Source organism: Lampetra planeri, chromosome 8 (assembly GCF_965212315.1).
Source record: "Lampetra planeri chromosome 8, kcLamPlan1.2.h2, whole genome shotgun sequence".
In the NCBI taxonomy this organism is placed as follows: Eukaryota; Metazoa; Chordata; class Hyperoartia; order Petromyzontiformes; family Petromyzontidae; genus Lampetra; species Lampetra planeri.
The window spans coordinates 3,592,708-3,615,446 of NC_136114.1; positions in this window are offsets into that span (position 1 = coordinate 3,592,708).

Sequence of the window (22,739 nt, forward strand, 5' to 3'; positions counted from 1 at the left end):
GACTCGAGTCATGAATTTGATGACTTCAGAATCGACTTGACAAAATGTACAAAGACTTGCAACTCGACTTGGACTTTAACATCAATGACTCGTGACTTCACTTGGACTTGCGCCTTTTGACTCGAGAAGACTTGCTACTTCCCATGAAAACTGGGGGAAAAAATGTTCACACGGCCGCGCCGCTCTCAGTTTATCTGCATCTGTGAAAAAAATGTGCACCACCTGTATGCATGCAGAGAGCACGCGCGCTGCCTGCACGACATCCAATCACTGTAGTCCCACGTTGTGTTGATTGGACAGCATCTAAGCAGGCACATTGCAAGACAACCAATGAAGCGCAACAAGCAACAACGCGCCAGTTGGCAAAATGATACCGAAGATAGTTTCGTTTGGCTATAAAAATTACGATGTAGTCGACAAAAAACGAGTTGCAATTTGCAAAACATGCGGGTCGAAGATTACAGACGGTGCTGCCACAACGTCTAACTTTGTTCGACACCTGAAGTTGCACAAAGAAAGGTTAGTTTTGAACGAATGCTAAGCACCTTATCGGATGTACCGTAACTTACTAGCTGCTGCATATTTACTGTATCAACGAGACAGTAAATGCACGTCTCCCTTGCTGGTAATGCTTACAAAAATAGGGATTTTTGAACCCCGATTATATGAGGTACATGAGTGTAGCACACTCAGATGGAAAACCTCTTCAACATCATGTCAACGTCCGTTTTAAAGTATCATTTCTACCTTGCTGCTAGACGGATAAACACAAATGTATATCTCAGTCTCTCCAACACACATGAGACAAAAACGGGCCTTCCAGTTTTACTCTTTCAATCGTTCAGTTTCAGAGTGGCTGGTGTGCTGCCTCATTGAGGTCGTTTATGTAATTTTGGTTAATCACAACTAAGCTGAACTGTCGCTGAAGACATAAACTATCACAATTAAACAATGAATGAGGCAGCAGCAGACCTGCAATTGCTGTGTGATGCAGCAAGGCACCATGGAATCTGGTGTGCAGGAGAGAGTGAACTATAAAGCAGGGGTTCCCAAACTTTACCATGACAAGGCCCCCCATATACCAGTAGATTCCAGCCAAGGCCCCCCTGACATGGGCCGTGCCACACTCTTTTTTCTGTGCACCTCCTTTCACAACTCGATGGAGTTGGTGCATCCCTAAACCCATCCAAGTACAACAGGAAACATAGTAAGACATATACACTGTAAAGAGGAAAATGATGACACAGTCACAGAAGATCCACCATTAATTAGCCTTCCCTTTTCATATCATGCCCAAACAGCAGGCAGCGCATGGACATAGCGTGCTACCGTAGTCTAGGTCTGTGAGGCAGCGCACCACTGGGATATATACAGTATATAATAAAATAATAACGATTATAGTAGTAATGTTCAGAGATGCAATAGATGATTATAGTGCAGTTCTTAACTAATAGGGATATTGTTTAGCTTATTTTTGGTTTAATTTGGTTTATTTTACTTATTAATTTATTCAATTATTTTGTTTTGCTATACTTTTCATGCCAACTTGCCATGGCCCCCCCTAGCACCCCCTCGCGGCACCCAGGGGTCCCCGTCCCCACTTTGAAAACCACTGCTATAAAGCATATGACTTCAGTTTCTTGAGGGAAAGGGCTTTCTTATGACTTTTGAAGCAGTGAAAATATTCTTAATATTGCATACACTGAAACTGAAATGTATTATCGTATACCGTAGTGTACAATAGACAATGAATATTAACACAACAACATTGATATGAGTAAAGAGTAGTTTCAAATACAACATGTGTGGCTATAAGGGATTTTCTGACATCTGTTTCATATTCTTTTCTGTTACAGGTGAAGTACCGTTGATGACTCTTGGACACCGTTGGTGAGGCACACGTATTTATTCCGTACAAGTAGTCACAACTGTGGACATACAATATTAGAGGGGGTATCGGCCCCCTCACCCGGCTAGCTGGGAATACACTGCTAGCTATCTCTGACCTACCTCCTAGTCCTCCACTAACGGGCTAGGGGAGGCTGTCTGGCCCGACACTGGTAAGTCGGGCTACGGTACCCGGAGTCCCAGAGCACTAGCTCTGGTTCTCGGGACCACGCCGCTGGCTCGGTCCTGCGCGGCCCTGACAAGGGCGGCGTCCCAGGGGAGTCCAGGGCTCTAGCTAGACGATCTTCGGTCTTCACTGGTTTAGCTTTTACATTCTGCCCCGAGCCCTCTGACACATCCCCCTTTATACTCCACCCCCGCTGAGGGGTGGGGCCCCGGGCTGCCTGGTGCGGACGTCGTTGAGAGCACCCCCCCCGTGCACTCACGTAGCCCCGCCCACTGTGTTTGTTTCCCATAAGCTGCCATGCATAACGGCTCTCTCTCTAACACCCCTACATCACCCCCCCCCCCCCCCGCATAGCTTGCAGCCGTCCCGGCTGCCAACATACAAAAAAAACGACAATAAAAGCGCATTTACCCCCTGACCGCGCGTGTGCCTCACTATTTTTCAACATAACGCGAAGAGAACAACAACAAGAACCAGAAAACCCCGAAGGGAAAACAACCCGACGCACCCCCCCCCGAATAAATACGAATTCCATAAAAGCAACGTATATACAAATCGCAAGGAACCCCCAACACACACACAACACAACACAATGTGCCAGGAGCACACCACCGACGCAGCGCACAGTAACCATACACGTGAAAATAAAAAATAAAAAAATGTCTTCTTTTTGTGCATCACAAGAGTCTGCGCATTCTTGCGCGTGTCCTTGCCGCAGGCCCGTCACACGGGGCAACCCCGGATGGCGGACCATCCGGTGGCAGCTGTCCATTTCGAAGTGAGTCTGCGCTTGATGTCGCGAGACCCTCGGCATCCCCCGTAGGGGTTGTTGGGCGGGAGCCCGTCATTCCTGGTGCACCTGGGGGCGGGACAGCCGGCAACACGTCAGGCGAGAGCAGCAGAGACGGACCCTTTGAGTCGGCCGACCCCCCACATGTTTGGCCACGCGTGTGTGGAGTGGGGCCTCGCACCGCAACGAAGGGTTTCAGCCTAGAGGGGTGCACAAACCACCGGCGCTTCCCCCATTTGATGCGAACGCACTGAGGCCGCAAAACCTCGACCACCTCGACGGGGCCCCGCCACGGCCGCACCAGTTTTGAGGAGGTCGCGAGTGGTACCTGGGGACAGTGCAGCCATGCCCTGTCCCCCGGCTTCCACTGTAGCACGTGCGCGCGACCCAGTCTGAGGCGCTCATTCGCTTTCTGATGCCTGTCGGAATTTAGCATGGCAGCAACCCGTGCCTCAGTCAATTTCGCAAGGTTAAATTTAACATGGTCGGCCAATTTAGTTTTTCCCAGCGGCGCGGGGATCTGCAGCTGTGCCCGAACAGGTGGGTCAGGTTCGCGGCCATACATGAGGAAGAAGGGTGAAAATCCCGTCGCAGCATGGGGGGCCAATCTGTATGTTGCCAGGACCCCTTGAATTTGCAAGTCACAATCGGTCTGTGAGTCCGAAACCTGCTGCGACAACATAGACGTGATGGTTCGATGCAGACGCTCGACCATCCCGTCAGTTTGCGGGTGATAGGGAGAGGTACGAATTTTTTTCGTTCCCAGGAGCTCACAGACCTGTTGGAGGAGTTTGCCGGAAAAAATTTTTCCCTGGTCGGTCAGCAGCCGCTCCGGAGCACCTTTGTCCATGACGTAACCTTGGACAAAGGCCTCCACGATGGCTGCTGCCGACTGGTTGGCCAGGGGCCAGGCCATAGGCCAGCGCGTAAAGTATTCCACCCCGGTCAACAAATATCTATTGCCCCTAGGGGTGGCGGGAAATGGCCCCAGAATATCCAGCACGACAAGTTCGTTCACTCTGGAGACTCTGATAGACTGCAAAGGCGGGTTTGACTCCCGTGCTGGTGGTTTTCGCTGCGCACACCGAGGGCATGATGCCAACAGATCTGCGACATCCCTCGTCATGCCTGGCCAAAAAAAAATCAAGCTGGAGCAAGGCGAGGGTCTTTTGGGTACCCAGGTGGAGGAGGCGCTCATGAGCAGCCCACACCACCCTACCCCGTAACCCAGAAGGGACCACCAGCCGGTGTCGATGGGATTTCCCGTCCCAATGCATCAGCAACCCCGCGTGCATTTCCCATGCGTCGGCATCACCCGTCCCCCGCCCCGCCTCCCCGGCGTGACGACGCGACGCGAGGAGGGAGGTATCCTCCATCTGGAGGCGCCCCCATTCATTAACAGGCAAACCCAGCAGGGAATCTTTTCCCTGTTGTGCGATAGAATTTGGAAGCAATGTTTCGTCGTCGGCGGCGGCCGCCAGGACCGGAACCGGCATGTCCCCTGCTGGCTTGCAACGTCCCGACCCCAGGAGGCATGCACATTCGGAGGTGGTTGGCATGCGCGACAGAGCGTCCGCGTGGCGAACGCCCTTACGGTAGGTGGTTTCGAAATCAAAATCCTGGAGGATCTCCAACCATCGGGAAAATTGTCCCGATGGCTGTTGAACTCGCAGGGCGTACTGCAGTGCCGCATGATCTGTGCGGACGGTGAAATGCTGACCGTACAGATATGGGCGATACTGTTGGATGAAATAGACAATTGCCAACAGTTCCCTACGGGTGACACAATATCTTTGCTCCGCTGGAGACAACACCCGACTGCCGTACGCAACCACCCGTTCCACGCCGTCAACCACCTGGGAAAGCACGCCCCCAATACCCGTGTTGCTCGCATCGGTGTCAAGCAAAAATGGTTCCGAAAAATCGGGGTAAATCAAGGGAGGAGCTTTTACCAGGGCGTCCCGAAGGGAGCAGAAAGCAGCCTCCTCCTCCTGACCCCAGTGGAACCGAACCCCTTTTGATGTTAAAGCGTGTAGGGGTTTGGCAATCGTCGCAAATTCAGCGACGAACCGTCGGTAATACGACGTGAAGCCAATAAAACTCCTGACCTCTCCCACCGAGGTGGGAGTCGGCCAGGAGCTGACACACTGCGTTTTGGCAGGATCGGTAGCAATACCTGAGCGCCCCACGATGTGCCCCAAATAACGCACCGAATCGCGTAACAAATGACATTTTTGGGATTTGAATTTCAAATTAGCAGCCCGCATCTTTAGGAAAACCGCCCGCAACCTCTGGAGATGTTCGTCAAAAGTTTTACTAAAGACGATAACGTCATCCAAATAAATCAGGCACGACTCCCATTGCAATCCAGCCAAAACCAATTCCATCAAACGCTGGAAAGTTGCCGGCGCTGAGTGTAAGCCCATCGGCAACCGGTTGAATTGGAACAGGCCGTGCGGTGTACGGAAAGCAGTTTTAGGCTTTGAATCATCGTCCAGAGGAAGCTGCCAGAATCCCGAAAGTAAATCCAGTGTGGAGAAGAATCGCGCTCCCGCCAAGGCGTCCAGCGATTCGTCCATCCGTGGGAGCGGGTATGCGTCGGCAACCGAAATTTTGTTAAGGCGCCGAAAATCAATGCAAAACCGCAACGAGCCGTCCTGCTTTTTAACCAGGACGATCGGCGCTCCCCAAGGGCTGGTGGAAGGAGAAATGATGTCGGCGGCTAACATGTCATCAATAGCCGATTTGACATGGTCCTTTTCGGCGGGACTTAACCGAAACGGATTCTGGCGTATTGGCGCGCTGTCACCCGTGTCAATATGCTGACGCAGCAGATGAGTGCAACTCAAATCGTATTTGTCCCGACTGAAAACGTCGGAAAATTCCCGCAGTAGCGTTCTAAGCTGTTGGCGCTCTGAATTTGACAGGTCCGTCGATCCCGCACAAAGCGCATCGAGCCACCCTCCATCGCTGTCCGAATGTGGGTGCGGCCAGGGAGCAGTGCCGACGTGATTCGCAACAGGTTCCTCGCAGGGCACCGGCGTCGCGTGAGCAAGCACCGTCCCTTGAGGAACTACCACTGTCTGCGACCCCACATTGAGGACCGCGATGAAAGGGTCCCCGTCCCTTCTTACGACGGTCTGGGCCGGAATCAAATGAGGTCCACTAACTCCGGCCCTAGATGGTCCCAGCAGAATTCCCTGGTCCCCAATGCCCTCAGCGAAGGGCCGACGAAGTTTTAGAGGCACCAACATTTGAGCTCCCGGCGGCACAAGAACTGTTTTAACGACGAACGCTGGTACTGTTATGAACGCCGTCCGAGCCGCAGTAGGGGAAGGCAGGAACGCCATGCGTCGTCCTGACGGGAGCTCAATGCATCCCTGGTCTATTAAAATACGAATCGGCATTTTGCCCAAGAAGTCCGTCCCCAGCAGGCACGGAACCGCCAGCGAGGAGGAAACAAAAATCGGGCCCGACAATTTGATATCCCCGATATAAATTTGCGCTCGAATCTGTCCAATGATGCCAAGAGAGCCCCCGTTAGCAGCATAGAATGGGACGTTAACCGGCAGTAAAGGACGGCTCTGGACAGGTAGAATATTGTAAATGAGTTCGGAAATGATGGTCGCCGATGCCCCCGTATCGACCAGGATGCGTACCTCCACCCCGTCAATGTGTCCCACCACGGCCGACGACCCCGACGACGCGGCCACAACGCGATGGGCCAACATGGACCACTGCCTGGGTTCGATTTGAGTCCCCATAGTGGTGCGTGTTGGCCCGTCGCAGCGCAATGTCGGCCCCCCGTTCGTTGCGGTGTGCGAGTGTGTGACGAGTGTGTGCTTGGGCCAAACATGAGGGGTGCCGCGACTCGCCGGATTATGTTGATGGAGCTTGGGAGGAGGAGGGCCGGCGTCCTGTCGAGGCGTCGTCCCGCGCTGCCGAGGAGAGCGGCACCCCGAGGCGACATGGCCCCGGACGCCGCAGTTGAAGCAACGCGGGAGCGCCGGCGGCGATGACGGACGGTCGAAGCGGCTCGACCCATCCCGGCCCGACCGTGCTCCCGTCCCCTGCTGCCGTCGACAGTCGACGGCGTAAACCTCCTCCGCCGGGAGGGTGGCTGCAGCCACCGCACGCCCGGCCGCTGCCCTGCTGGCTTTCCGACGCTGTGACAGCAGGTTGGCGTGGAGGAGCCGGGCAGCCTGGAGGGAACTCATCTCCGTGTCCTGCTGTGCAACGACGGCGATGTCCAGGTCGTCTGCCAGCAGGAGGATTTTTTTTGTGACCATGGCGTCCACGCCGTCGTCGTCCATTCGAGGGAAGGCCGTCTTCGCCAGTGCCAGGAGACTCGTCCTGTACGCCAGGGGCGACTCCTTTGCACCCCGCTGGCGATCGTAAAACTGCTGCCTGCATTCCGCTGAAGGTCCGTAGAACCCGGCCAGCAACTGCAGCGCCATCTGTAGCGTGGAGCGCTTCTCCCTCGGCGCCGATGTAAGGGCGGCGAGTGCGTCGCTGTCGAGGAGCGCCGGCAGCGCGCAGAGAGCCTCAGCATCCGACCACCGTGTCATTTCTTGGTGGGCGAGGAAGCGTCGCTGGAAGCCGCCCCAGTCGCCCTCCGCGCCAACAAACTCTTTGAGCGGAGGCAGCCGTTGGTGCAGCGCAGCGGTCGCCATGGAAGCTCGCAGGCTGCTGTCCCCGTAACTCGGCTGCGCTTCGGCGCGAACGGCAGATGGTATCGCCTGTCGCAGCCGTGATGACGCTCCCTCCACTGGCGGTGACGCGGCAGCCCCAGCGAGAGCGATGTTGGACCCGAGGTTCAGGCCGGCCACGCCCTCAGCAGCTGCTGTGGCGATGGAGGGAGATTCAAAGTTTGAATCCGTTGAGATGGCGGGAAGGTGCATCGGACGTCGGTTCTCCTCGCCCCGTGGTGTTCCACCAGCCCCCAGCCGCGTGATGTGTTCGAGTGTGGCGGCAGCGGCGTAAAGCAGCTCCGCCAGCCTCGCGTGAGCCAGCCTCAGCCCTTCTGATGGTGGCTCCTCTTCATCCTGATGCCCCGGTAAGAATGCGTCCGGCCCCGGCTGCACGATGTCTTGTTGAGCCGTCTCGGGCTCGACAATTTCAGCGGTGTCCTCCACCTGCGGTACTCCGGCTCGAGCTGTCCGGCGCGTGTCCATGTTCGTAGTTGTTCTGACACCAGATGAAGTACCGTTGATGACTCTTGGACACCGTTGGTGAGGCACACGTATTTATTCTGTACAAGTAGTCACAACTGTGGACATACAATACTAGAGGGGGTATCGGCCCCCTCACCCGGCTAGCTGGGAATACACTGCTAGCTATCTCTGACCTACCTCCTAGTCCTCCACTAACGGGCTAGGGGAGGCTGTCTGGCCCAACACTGGTAAGTCGGGCTACGGTACCCGGAGTCCCAGAGCACTAGCTCTGGTTCTCGGGACCACGCCGCTGGCTCGGTCCTGCGCGGCCCTGACAAGGGCGGCGTCCCAGGGGAGTCCAGGGCTCTAGCTAGACGATCTTCGGTCTTCACTGGTTTAGCTTTAACATTCTGCCCCGAGCCCTCTGACACATCCCCCTTTATACTCCACCCCCGCTGAGGGGTGGGGCCCCGGGCTGCCTGGTGCGGACGTCGTTGAGAGCACCCCCCCGTGCACTCACGTAGCCCCGCCCACTGTGTTTGTTTCCCATAAGCTGCCATGCATAACGGCTCTCTCTCTAACACCCCTACACAGGTATGAAGAATACCAGATGAACAAAAGCATCGTAGATGAACCACAACAGCCTTCAATCTCACAATTCCTGGACACTCGTGTAGGGCGTTACAGCATGAGCCACCCACAGCAGAAGGCCATCTCCAATGCGATACTGTCTGACTTGATTATTGATTGCAATTTTCCTCTATCTATTGTGGAAAATAAGAGCTTTCGTCACTTTCTGGCTGTGCTGGACAGCAAGTATACCCCAGTCTGTCGCCGAGCGCTGACCACAAAAACAGAGAGCCTTGCTGAGGAGAGACGTTCAAAGTTAAAAACTCAATTGAGCAACACTAACCATGTTTCAGTCACTGTGGACATTTGGTCTGATCGAAAGATGAGGGGATTCCTTGGTGTCACTGTGCACTGGATGGAGAGAGATGCAGAGAGGGTACAGCTAAAGACACATCTCTTGGCCTGCAACCGCTTCAAAGGCTCTCACACAGCGGAGCGCATCTGTGACCAATTTGAGGCAATATGTGATGAATACAACATCAAAGCTAAATTGGACTATATCATTAGTGACAATGCTGCTAACATGCGCAAGGCATTTACGGTCTGCTTCCCCAGCGAACAGGAGGAAGATGATGATGCTGGAGATAATCTTGATGATCCTGAGTTATGGCATGACTTAACCCTAGAAGACCAGCAAACCGTCGATGCTGCTATGGCAAAGAAACAGCGCCTGCAGTGTTTTGCACACACATTGCAGCTGGTGGTGGGAGACGGTTTGAAAGAAACTAAAGCGGCATGTCCTTCTCTCTCCAAGTTATCAAAACTTAGCTCCCTGCTCCACACAAGCACAACGTTTAAAGACATATTCGATGGTGAATTTGGGGAGCACAGAGGCATCCCTGCTGCAGTGAGCACGAGGTGGAATTCTACACTGCGGCAGGTGAAAGCAGTCCTTCCTTGTGATCAGCAAAAGCTCTGCGCAGTTCTTGAGAAGGCCGGGCATAAAGAACTGTCATTCACACTACGAGAGTGGAATCTGCTGAAGGAGTTGGTGGACATCTTGAAACCGTTCGGAGAAGCAACTGATTTGACACAGGGGGAGAAAGTCATTACAATCAGTGCAGTTGTTCCATCCGTCTTGTCCCTCAATCACCATCTTGAGAAGCTGAAGCCTCAAGTTCGTTTCCTGAGCGGCCTGGTCAGAGGTCTGCAGGCATCCCTGGAAAAATATTTATTGGGATCTTCATTAATGTGAAAATGGCACAGTCTCAAGAAGGGATCACTGCCCCCTTTTCAGACACAGTCTACCTGAAAGCAGCTGCCTTGGATCCAGCCTTTTGTCTGCTGTGGATTGAGCCCCACGTGACATCAAGGCAGAGGTGGCACAACGTGTTAAAGGTAAATCTTATTGACTTGCAATGCAACTTAAATGCAACGTAAAATAATTTGATCTTAATCTGATCTAGGATCTAATGTGATATTAATCTGACTTTAACAATAATAACAATTTTCAGTCTTGCACAGTATCATCAACATCAGTAATGGTAATAAGAGCTCTTTTGTTTCTGCTGTTGTGACACGTTTTTTTAGAATTGATCCTGAAAGATGCTGCAGAGACGGAGCAACCTGTGCCTGTGCCGGTGCCTGCTGAAGAAGAACTAGAGGACATGGAAGGAGAAGGGCTGTTTGCTGCATACCATAAGAGGCAGAAAAGGGATGTTGGGACCCCACCAGCAGTACAGCTAAGTCACTACATTGACATGGCAGAAGGACAGAATGCCCTTTTGTTCTGGGCACTGAACAGTAAGACTCTTCCTTCACTCTTTCAAGTAGCCATCCGAGTCTTGGCAGTGCCTGCTTCTAGTGCTCCAGTGGAGCGAGTTTTCAGCCATGGTGGCATCATTCTGCGTCCCCATCGTGCACAAATGACTGACAGACTTTTGGCCAATTTGATCTTTTGCAAATGCAATGTAGTGTAGGGGCCTCCCTCCACCTGTCCACAGCACGCATGCGCACACACACTCACTCTCTGCTCATCACCTGTCCACACAGCTCTCTCTCTCTCATACACACCAGTCTCTATGGAGGCATTCCAATTATATTATCAGGTTGGTCCAGTTTTTCAGAAGTGATAATTTTGAGTGAGGATTTTATTGATGACATGTTTAAAAAAGTTTAGGCTAAAAGAACCCATGTCTATTTGAAAGTTAAACTGTTTTGCAATATGAGGTCAATGCAATACAGGACTGAAGCTGCTGTGCATTGTTCTAGTGCAGGGGTCGGCAACCTACGGCTCCGGAGCCGCATGCGGCTCTTTACGGGCTGCTTCTTGACGATATGTACGTATGTACAGTATGTACATAAATGCATTGCGGCTCTTGAAATACTGAATTTTGTACCGAATTAGAAAGAAATGGCTCTTCTTGTTATTTTGGTTGCCGACCCCTGTTCTAGTGCAATATGCTGTTGAAATAAGAGCATTTTTTGTGAAAATTAAATTTTCTGTTTTTTACTGTGTTTGATTAATGTGTATAAAAAGAGGTTTAAATAAATACAAATCTTACAGACATACATGATTTGTATAAATTTTATTTCTGTGGTAAGAGGACTTGAAATGACTCGAAACTAAAATGGTAGGACTTTGGACTCGACTTGAGACTTGCAGGCTTTGACTTCTGACTCGACTTGGGACTTGCCTCATCTTTGACTCGACTTGACTCGGGACTCGAGAGCAAAGACTTGAGACTTACTTGTGACTTGCATAACAATGACTTTGTCCCACCTCTGGTACTCTGTAGCTGGAGTGTGCTATGTCTCTCTAATGCACTGCTCCAGAGAGGTTTGAATGGAACGGCCCTTTTTCTATCGATAGTTTTGACTTGTTCTCTATTTTAAATCTGGTTTGGGTGGCACTAAGGCACGGCACTCAGATCAGAATCATCATAAGTATATGAGTTCAACTGATGGGCTCAGATCACCATACCTCGATCGCTTGTAAACAGTGTAACAGTTGGAAGGCAACAGCTGTTGTCCTATACCAGACATGAAGAACCCTTTCATTCCTGAAAGCAGAATAGGATACTGAAATACCTTTGGAAGACCACCATTTAATACGCACACACACACCAGTCACTTGTATCAATGCAAGAGGCCCTTGCAGAGACAGAGGTTACTGAGTTCGTTAAAATTAGAAACAGTGTTGCCACGTGGAAATGTGTTCACTCTAGTACCAGATTGGTGTGGCTAAAATGTTTGCATTTTGTATGATATGAAGTCGCGGGTCATATCCGGCTCATGGGGCATAAGTTCCCTATCCCTGTTCACCGCTGATAGATATATAAGATAAAATAATGTGATTCAGAATGGCTATAAGCTCAATAAACTTAAACAAAACCCTATTTTATTTTAGTGTTGAAAGATGGACATGTGTTTATTTTATCTAACACATAATGATACTTACACTATTGTGGTGTATATAAAATAAATTATTCTGAATATTTACTGTACGAGCATTTTTAATTCACGGATATTTGTGCACATATTCTATAACTAACATGATATTTTTATATGAAACATTTTTAGGACTAGGATCCTGCTGGGATTTCAGAATTATATATCCTGTAATATAAAACGTACTGTCTGTGTTGGTGTTTTTGCCATTGACAAAGCAATTATATTTGTTAAGCAACCCCATGCTATCAAAATTGCTTTCCTGGAATGGAATAAATATATTAATCCATCAAAAGCCTTTCTCCCTAAAGTGACATCTAAAATCGAGTTCTTGTGGAGGCCATGTGACTCATAAAGTTAACAGCAATGAGCCAACACTGTTGAGATCCACATTTAAAATACAGGTTTCCCTCGCTTTGTGCGGCAGACACTTTTAAAAAAGATAAGGACGCCAAATCGCACGAGACAACTGGGTGCCGAGTAACGCACACAGCACACACACTACTCACACAGTACACACACAGTACACACAGTACACATACAGTGCACACACTACACATACAGTGCACACACAGTACACACACAGTACATATATACAGTACATACACAGTACACACACACAATACACAGTACACACACAGTACACACAGTACATACATACAGTACATGCATACAGTACACACACAGTACACACACAGTACACACATAATACACACAGTACACACACACAGTACACACACTGTCTTGCCTCACGGCAGATGGGGAGCGTACGTTCACAGGAAGTTCCTGTTTTTTGATGCTAATGTTGGTCACGTGACCAGGAAGTGACGATGTTAGATTTCCACTGTACCACGCGGGCGTCGGCCATTACACAGATAAGTCAAGATGGCGGCACGCATCGCATCTCAGTGAGACCACAGCCGCACTTGTCCATTGTGGGAGCTTAAGAAGCATTATCTGTAAGTTGTTTATATTCCTATAATATTGGAAATGCTGTTGTAATGTTGGAATGACCGTTATAGCAATTTAAATGCCTTTATGGTGCCGTTAAGTTGTTGTAGTAAATACGAGGCCTAGTTAGTAACGAAGCCTGTGACTTTCCTTATTGTGGATGTTACTTGTGATTTAGTAGGTCGAGTCAGACTTGTGCCTATGTTGCGATCCTGAGAGTGATGACGAAGTATCTCATCCACAATTTAGTGTTAAGTCTAATGCTGTACATTTGGGGTGCAGTGGGATGAATACACTATGTGCCTGTATGCAACGCACCAGCTTGTGCCTTTGTCTAGTTGTTCAGGGGTAATGTGGGGGCCTGGTCCTTCCAGGATCTATTGTTATCTGAGACAATGTTCTGATGCTGTGGTGTTCATTGTGTGGGTGTTTCCGAATTATAACAGATGCTGTATCTGTGTTTTCTCACCAGTTTTACCTGTTACAATCAATAAATGACGATCGGAGTTGGACGGTCATCCTGGCTCCGAGGGTTTATTGAACACATGGTTATCTACTCGACTAGCGGTGCAACGCAGTGCACAGCGAGGCCGAGATACACACACAATCTGAGTGAATGCAAACAGCATACAGCGACTTTTGAGTAGAAGTAGGTTAGCCATATATACGCAATATCGGACAAACTGAACCCGCATAAAGCAAAGGAGAGCTGTACAGGCAATCACAAGCGTAGCAAGTTCATGATGGTCTAAGCCTAAGTCGCAAATGAATACAACAAAACCGCTCTCATAATAAGTTTGGTTTTGTTAGCGCATGGCATACATTACATTGAGGATTAAAACATATTGGTTTGAATGTCGTACTTTGAACATTTCTATAGCAGGACATGTAACAATTGTGCAGCACCTCGAGTGTGGCTGAGGATCAACTGGAGGGGACCTCGTGTTTTGTGACATCACCTTCCATCGGCATTCTCTGTGAGATCATGCACTGATTTCAAAATATAAGTTTCTCTATCTCATGACATTGCCTTGATAAGTGCAGTTGCAATTTAAATAGTAAGAAGACAGCTATTTAGTTTATTACACTACAAATATTAAAGTATAGTTATCATGGATCTCTTTTGGTAGCATTTTACATTTATAATATTAGTTTTCTGTACAGGGGCTCTCCACCAACCATGTCTTGAGTATTGTGGGGCTGCACCTTGATTGTGAGTGAGTCGGTGGAAACTGTGATGCGTGGGAATCCAAAGGTTCCTGCAATCTGCCATACTACATGTGCGCAACACTATGCTTGGCTATATAGCCATTGACAATGACAAAGAGTACAAATTATGTGTATATATGAAAGGGAAATATTTTTCAAAATATTAAAATATCATGCTAAATAGGTACTATTAAATATATGATGGTGCATCGAGCTTATATCGAGTAACATTTTCTTAAATGAAAAACTAGGTTATGTTATCATAATTCCATTGTGTCTAATTTTACAGAGATCACATCGTTTAATGTTTTGACCAAGAGACCTTCCTGATGAATCTATCCAAAAGGCCTTTTCATGAACGCAGAATAATTAAAATAAGTATATGAAACGAATCTCTGAAAAAAGGCCAATGTGATTATCTTCATATTCTATGGCTATTTCGGTAAAGTCACGTAAATAGAAAAAAGAATAACAATAAAATAATAAAAATGAGAATCAAGTGAATAAAAAAAATATCACGACGTTTCGATCGCAACACAAGTGGTCGTCATCAGTTAAATGTTGCAGATATTTTAGTGCAATTATGTAGTGCAAAGTTAAGATGCATCTTTTATGCATCTACACTTTGAAATGTGCGTAATGCCAAGGGACTTTCATACTGTACTAACGCAACGCAGAAAAGGGCACCTCCAAAAGACAGGAAATCATCCTGAACTCATGAGAATGACGTAAAAACACGGGACACTGCTCTGTACATAGAGCCAAGGAGGACATTGGTGCACATATCACTCCTCACAAACATAAATAAAATAATTCAAGGAAATATGAGCATGCCAGCTTTATTGAATTGTGATATAAATAAATTTGCCTCAGTATTTTCAGAGTGCGAGTAGTTTATTCCCCTCCCATAAATGGCATTACAGTGACAATCTGTGAAATACGCATTTGCGTCGAAGTGCCCTGTTGAAATATTGAGCCATTTTCAGTGACTTAACATGACCTTATAACCTCAAGTAATAATAAACTGAGATTGATGAGTTGTGTACCACAGACTGCTTTACTGAGCTGACTGGGTGTGTGAAAATTTATTTAGAGATGCTGCAGGTCATGCTGTTTTTTTAAATACTGTAAAGTAGCCTACATGTGCATTTATATTGACCACGCGTGTACATTCTCATACAGCAGAAATCTAAAAATCCGCAATCCAATAACCCACGAATCCCTCTAGTTTGTGGATTAGAGATGGTTCGCAACTGCTCCCGTAATGCAAGGCACACGGCGGCCGATTGAACACACTTCTTGAATCGCAAACTGCGGTCCGTAGTTGTGGCCCGGGATAATACGAAGCTGCCGGGGATTGGAGTTTCAGGAAAATGCGGAGGTAAGATTAAAGCAATGTATATTTGATCATTGTGTTTTGTTATTTACGTGAGCACACGGAGCTGTGCTGATGCAATTCATTTAGTATACACGGAATATTACGCTTAGACTCTGATATAAAGTCTAATAAATGAAAACACAATCCTTTAACATAGACACATATGGCAGATGTGTGCCATTTGAGACTTATAAAACTCTTAACCTCATAAACGTAATTTTCTTGCAGATGAATGGAATCATCCCAAAATTCGTGACATTATTTAATGTGTTATTTAGTCGAACATCCGCGGTGTGCCACGGATTACAGAAACAGTAATAGGGTCCCCTCCACATCGACGCGTATTCGTGGAATTCTGCTCTATATGATCCGCTGTTTGTTTGCCTGCGTTACTACTCGCGAGCCTTCATCATGATATCTAGCCTCGTTCTCCACCCAGTCTGATACAAATTATTTTATTAAATTTATAACGTTCCGATTCACCAAATCGCCCATAACATGTTCAATCCCAGCGCACCTTGGAATAATCTTGATTTTCAGCTTTCGTGATGGCAGGAATCCATACTATTTAGTTTTTTCGGTAAAATGACATAGGTAGAAAATAAAATAAAGCAAAACAAATAATTACAATTTGTTTTTATTTTCTACCTATGTGACAAGACAAACATATTATTTTTTTTTTGTTTTCTTTTATTTTTCTACAACTGTCACTTTACCGAAAGAACCAAAGAGTACACCTCGGAATGTAAGCAGGTTTGAGCCTGGACGGTATTTGTAAGGGGGGGGTGAGCAGTGTTGGCAGTAGAGGGCAGAGCAGCAAATTACATAGGTGTTATTTACTTTCCTCAACCCTCACCAACCTACACTGATCAGCATGTCGAAGTATGGTCAAATAATCGTCAATGCCTGCACGGTGTGGCAAGGCCCCCGTCCAGCAGTAGAAAGGCAAATGGGCCATACTTGTATGGCCAATTGTGAATCGAGCGTCTGGCCACAATGCCACCCAGTTGCATGTACTATAGGTATGACAATGTGTGTGGCAAAATGTGCCATGTTATTTGCAAGAACGATCGTCGTTCCTTGTGGATAATGTGCAGTAAATGAGGTACAATGATTTTGAAAATATGACAATATTTTCTGAACACATTTAACGTTCAATTACAAACCAGAAATGGTATCTTAAACCAGGAATTTAGCTGGACATTCTTGATTTAAAGCTTTCGTGACTGCAGGAATTCATACTCTTTGGTTCTTTCGGTAAAGTCACGTAGGTATAGCTGTACATATTTGGTTTCTCAACCATGAAAAACATGTTGGTGTTTTTTCTGTAATCCATTATTTTGGTTACTATTCCAAAATGTTGAATTTGGATATTTTTAAAAAGCTTACCGCTGTGTATTTCAAGTTTAACTATGGTATATTTGAATAATTACTGTATAAGACAAAGCATATACAAGTTCACAGTTCGGTCCCACCAAACACATCGTCACTTTACCATCATTTCCATGCTACATTTTCACCCAAGACGTCACCTCCTTCACAGTGAACCTTAGCTTCGTTCAGCCCGAAATAATGTACATTTTAAAAGTGTGTGGCCTACTTTGATAGATCAGTTTAACACGTAGGCTTTCGCGACCAATATTGTTCATAATCAACGATTTTTTGGGTTTAGATCGCGTTATTTATAAATGTGTCGTAACCCTCCACCACCCGACACGGCCAATCAGTAAAAAAAGTGTCACGTTGACAAAAGACAAATAGTTCACTGCTTTAGCCCACCGGTGTGTTGAAGCGTGAAACCACAACATTTACAATTTGAGTACGACGTTTCGCTGGTAATTGCATCCAGCATCATCGGGCAATTCGCCAGAATGGTGAGGCTCTGCTGTGTCTCCCGTTCTTATATAGAGCAGCAGCAGGGTGACGTCATCATTAACTCATTAACTCATCAGGTGCAAAGATTTGAGGGGGGGGGGTTATTGTAATTATATACTTGATTAGTAATAAGGCTATTGTTACGATGCGAGTTGTAGATTAGTAATCATTTTCCTTATCGAATATTTGCCTACCTATTGCTGTTGTTGTTGATTATTATCATTCACCATTGTCAATGGATTATCATTGACAATGGTCAAACCCAGATTAATTGAATTTCATCCCATCGCAGAGCTGAAGAACATACGGAAAGATAGCAGGACAACCTATGATGATACAATCTTAATGTATGTCTATACACACACTGTAGCTTTCACGTGACAAGACTACCACGGTGGGGTAAATGACCTGCAACATAATGGATGATTGAGACCTGCATGAGTACGCAGTGGAACAAAGGTAAATATACATGAAGATCCAGCGGAGGAACAGGAGCAAAGGTCCGCAGGTGAATATTGCAGTAATGTCCTCCAGATAAATGGCATCTGGTTTAAATTAAATTAATGTATGAATGAAGGGATTGACAAATAAGGCTTAACGTGACTTAGATCTCTGACGCACAAACTCTGTTTTGAACGTACACGATGTTTTGGGGGGGTTTTAGTTGAGATAATTGCGACACACAAAGATTAAGCTAAATTTCTTGGAAGGGTATATCGCCAACCTGGTCATGGTAATCGCCATGATGTACGATGCTGGATTCAGGATGATCAGACCCGTGCTGTGCTCCAACCAGTGCCAGGGCGGTGTTACACAGGTTCAGATGAAGATAACCATCAACATTGGCACAAATGTAATGCAGTACAAGCTGATCATTATCTGAGGTGCAATAAAATTGAAATGCCGCAGACTCACAAGAACCATTACTTCTAAGAAATTTATATTCTGAGGCTGAAATAACTTGCTATCTTGACACATTTTCTGAACCTGACTGTTAATTAAGGATTATTATATAAGAGTTATGCTGTGTACATGTACACATTAGGTTGGTTTTCATTGATATATATAAAGATAAAAGTTAGCCTGCATGAATATATTAATACATTTTGGGGCCGGTGCTGTTAGCAAGTACCTGTGACCACCACCATACCTGGGTCACTTTTGTCTCTCCAATGGTAATATAACATCCCATGTTAGGTTACTCATTTAATGGAAAGTCAACCGAACAACGTGTCCCACACAAGTCCACTTTCTTAACAGTCTATGTGATGCTTCTAACTCGCGTATGTTCTCCAATCCATGTATTCCTCTCTCTGTCTCCATGTAATTGCCAGACGTGCATCTCTCTCTGCTTCCTTTGTACACTTTTCAATAAATTTGCACACTTTCCACTCTTTTGGCCAAACCACACGAGCGTGCCGAGTTTAGGAAAGGTTAACTCAGCCAGCAACCACATACTGTATAAACTTTGAATCGGATTTAGGAAAAACTAATGCATATGTAGTGTTTTTATTTCACGTGGACACCTTTTAAATTTTTCTCCCGTGTCACTTTGATTCAACAGAACTCCTCGCGTTCCACACCACGTGTTCAACACCACGTGACTCCGTCGAAACTCTCCTGCCCGTGCTGCTCGCCTGCCACGCTTTGCTCGCTTCGCTCTCTCTCTCTTTTTTTAGGATCAGTGGAAACAAGATGCTCGGTGTAGTCGGCACTTTGCTTCGTTCATCATTTCGTATTTTTTTATGCTTTGCTTTATGTAACCCCTCCCCTCTCGCTCTCGCTCACTCTCTCGCTCTCTCTCGTTCTGCACGCAGCCCTTCTCGCAGTCCAACGGCCTTCGACGGGTAGCTCATAACTGCATGCAGAGCTCTCCGTCATCTGCCACCGAGCACACGGCCTCCTCCATCGCCCACTGCTCCTTGAAGGCTGGAACGGCGTGGGTCAGCCGCGCATGGCGGAACTCCAGCCACACCCTGGCTCCGACCAGAGTGCGGAAGATGCCCACGCTGCTGGCCGGACGTTTCCCCTCCAGGGCCACCTTCCTCGCCCTGTATATGGCGAGTTTGGCATAGCCGACGAGCACGTTGACCAGCCCCTGAAGATGTTGGGGTCCGTCGCCCTTTGGGTATCCAAAGATGAGGACATTCTGGGAGAAGTGGAGGCTGAACCTTAGGAGGATGTTTCTCAGGACCTTGAACAACAAGTCCAGGCTCTTGCACTCCATGTATTGGTGCGCCACCGTCTCCACTTTACCGCAGAACCGGCACTCCGGGGACGTGTCGGTGAAGCGCGCCAGGGAGGCGTTGGTGGTGACGGTGCCGTGGGCGATGCTCCAGCTGAGGTCACCGATGCGGTTGTACGTCGGGCTGGAGTAGAGTTGCCTCCAGCAAGGCCTCCCCGGAGAGATGCAGGGCAGGGCTTTCCTCCAGGCATGGTCCTTGTGGTTCCTCAGGGTGTTCTGTTGGTGAAACCGGACCATGTAGGAATAGAGCACCTTCCTCTTTACATTTGCGAAGGCCACCTCCGGTAGTTCTTCCAGCATTCTCCCCGCTGCCGCTGAGAAGGCCCCCTTGGCTTCGGCCAGGATCCGGGCAGCCACCCGGAGCGACTGCAGCCCTGTCTTTGCGGCCATGTCTGCTGGTCCAAGCCACCGGCCCCGTGTTCCAGGCTCCACCAGATCTCCCATCCTGGCGAGCCGCGCATTGGCGAGGCGCCTCTCCATGCCGGGGGTGGCGGTGGTCGATGGCAGCTTTGTCTGTGGGTTCCTGAGGATCGGTTCGAAGACCAGATCTTCGGCCGATCGCGGCTGGTTCAGCCTCCTGACGGCGAGGGAAGACGCTCCTGTAGAAAGGTGGCAGCTGTCCCAGTGGGAGGCCCTGCAGGCCCATGTAGAATAGTTGTTTGGAGCACTGCAGACCCCCCAGCTCTTTCAGGAGGAAGGAGGCCGTGACGCTCCAGGCCGGTGCAGGGGCGGCGTGCAGGAACTTTTTCGCGGCCTGCAGTCGGAAGGTGGCCAGCTGACTCCGCACGCACACCAGCCCGTGACCGCCCTCGTCCAGTGGCAGGGCCAGGACCCTAGCTGCGACCCGGTGTCCTCCGCCCGACCAGAAGAAGTCAAGGACTCGCTTCTGAAGCGCGTTGACGAGGCTCATGGGGGGGTGCAGGGAGAAGAGTCGGTGCAACAGCATGGACGTCACCAGCTGGTTCACCACCAACGTCTTTGTTCTGAAGGTGAGGAACTTGCACAGGCGACTCCAGGTACCCAGCCGCTCCTTCACCTTCTCCTCCAGCTCGGCCCAGTTCCTTTGCGGTGGTTCCTCCTCTAGTCCTGCTAGCCTCTCCACTGCTCGCCTGTTCTCTCTCTCACTCTCCTAGCCTCTACACTGCTAGCCTGCTCTCTCTCTCTCCCTCTGCTAGCCTCTCCACTGCTAGCCTGTTCTCTCTCTCCCTCTGGTAGCCTGCTCCCTCACTCTCCTAGCCTCTCTACTGCTAGCCTGTTCTCACTCTCACTCTCCTAGCCTCTCCACTGTTAGCCTGTTCGCTCTCTCACTCTCCTAGCCTCTCCACTGCTAGCCTGCTCTCTCTCTCACTCTCCTAGCCTCTACACTGCTAGCCTGTTCTCTCTCTCACTCTCCTAGCCTCTACACTGCTAGCCTGCTCTCTCTCTCTCGCACTCTCCTAGCCTCTCCACTACTAGCCTGCTCTCTCTCTCACTCTCCTAGCCTCTCCACTGCTAGCCTGTTCTCACTCTCCTAGCCTCTCCACTGTTAGCCTGTTCCCTCTCTCACTCTCCTAGCCTCTCCACTGCGAGCCTTCCACTATATATTCTGCTAGCTTCTCTACTGTTAGTCTTCCGCTGTACACTCTGCTAGCCTCTCCACTGCTAGCTTCGCACGCTCACACTTGGGATTCCGCTAGCTTCTCTACCGCTAGCTTTTCTTCCCTCGCCTCTCCAACCTCGTCCTTGCCACCCGTGGGTGTTAAGCCATCATCAACAGCTCTGCCTCACGATCCCGTATATATCCTCCTCCTTATTAATTTCTCATTAATTAAGCTGCCCCCCACCCCTACCCCGTTGCCTCGCGCCCGTTGCTTCCGCCGCTATCCCCCCAATCTCCCGTTAGCCTGGCGCCTGGTCTGCGCCTGCACGTGCAACCAGCCAATCACAGCTCTGCATCTTGATGAGCCGTCTCCCTTCCGTTGCTCTCGGTCGTCCCACCTGTCTATCCTCACTGTGCGTAACTCGCACACAACTTGCAAACCCCCGCGCGCGTTATTCCACTACACATTGATTTGAAGCTTTCGTGACTGTAGGAATCCATACTCTTTGGTTCTTTCGGTGAAGTCACGTAGGTATACCTACGTGACTTTACCGAAAGAACCAAAGAGTATATAAAACCCTGTTCTAATATATGTATTGGTTTTATTGGCAACGAATAAGCATTTAGCTCAGTGGAAATTGATGTAGTTATCCAAGCTCTCACACACTAATAACTCACTCAAAAAGATAACAAATGACACTACACAGAGATTGTGCGATTGAAGTAACAAAATACAAATTTCCCTCGCTTTATGCGGAAGAGGCGTTCCAGGAAAATGGCACAGAAAGCAAAACGCACGAGTAGCACACACTGCACACAGCACACACACACAGTACACACACAGTACACACAGTGCACACACACTGCACACAGTACACACACAGTACACACGCAGTAAACACACAGTGCACACACAGTACACACACAGTACACATAGTGCACACACAGTACACACACAGTACACACAGTGCACACACAGTGCACACACAGTATACATACAGTACACACACAGTGCACACAGTACACACACAGTGCACACACAGTATACACAGTGCACACACAGTGCACACACAGTATACACACAGTACACACACAGTACACACACAGTGCACACACAGTACACACGAGGTGCACACGAGGTGCACACACGCAGTAAACACACAATGTTGTTCCACGTCGGATCATATTTAGAGTGAATTCAGACCGCATAAAGCGAATTTTGGGTATACATATATAGGCAATCGCACAAACCAAACTCACATAAAGCAATGGAAACTCATATATATTAGAAGAGTCAGAAAATTCAGGCGTATTTTCGCCAGTTCCCCCCCCAAAATAATGTCGTATATATAAAGGCATGAATATACTGTGCTAAATATAAATCTAGGAGTTGATAGACGATGGCTGACACGTATTAGCAATCTCACGTTTGCTGATGACCTAGTCATTATGACATAGCAACCAA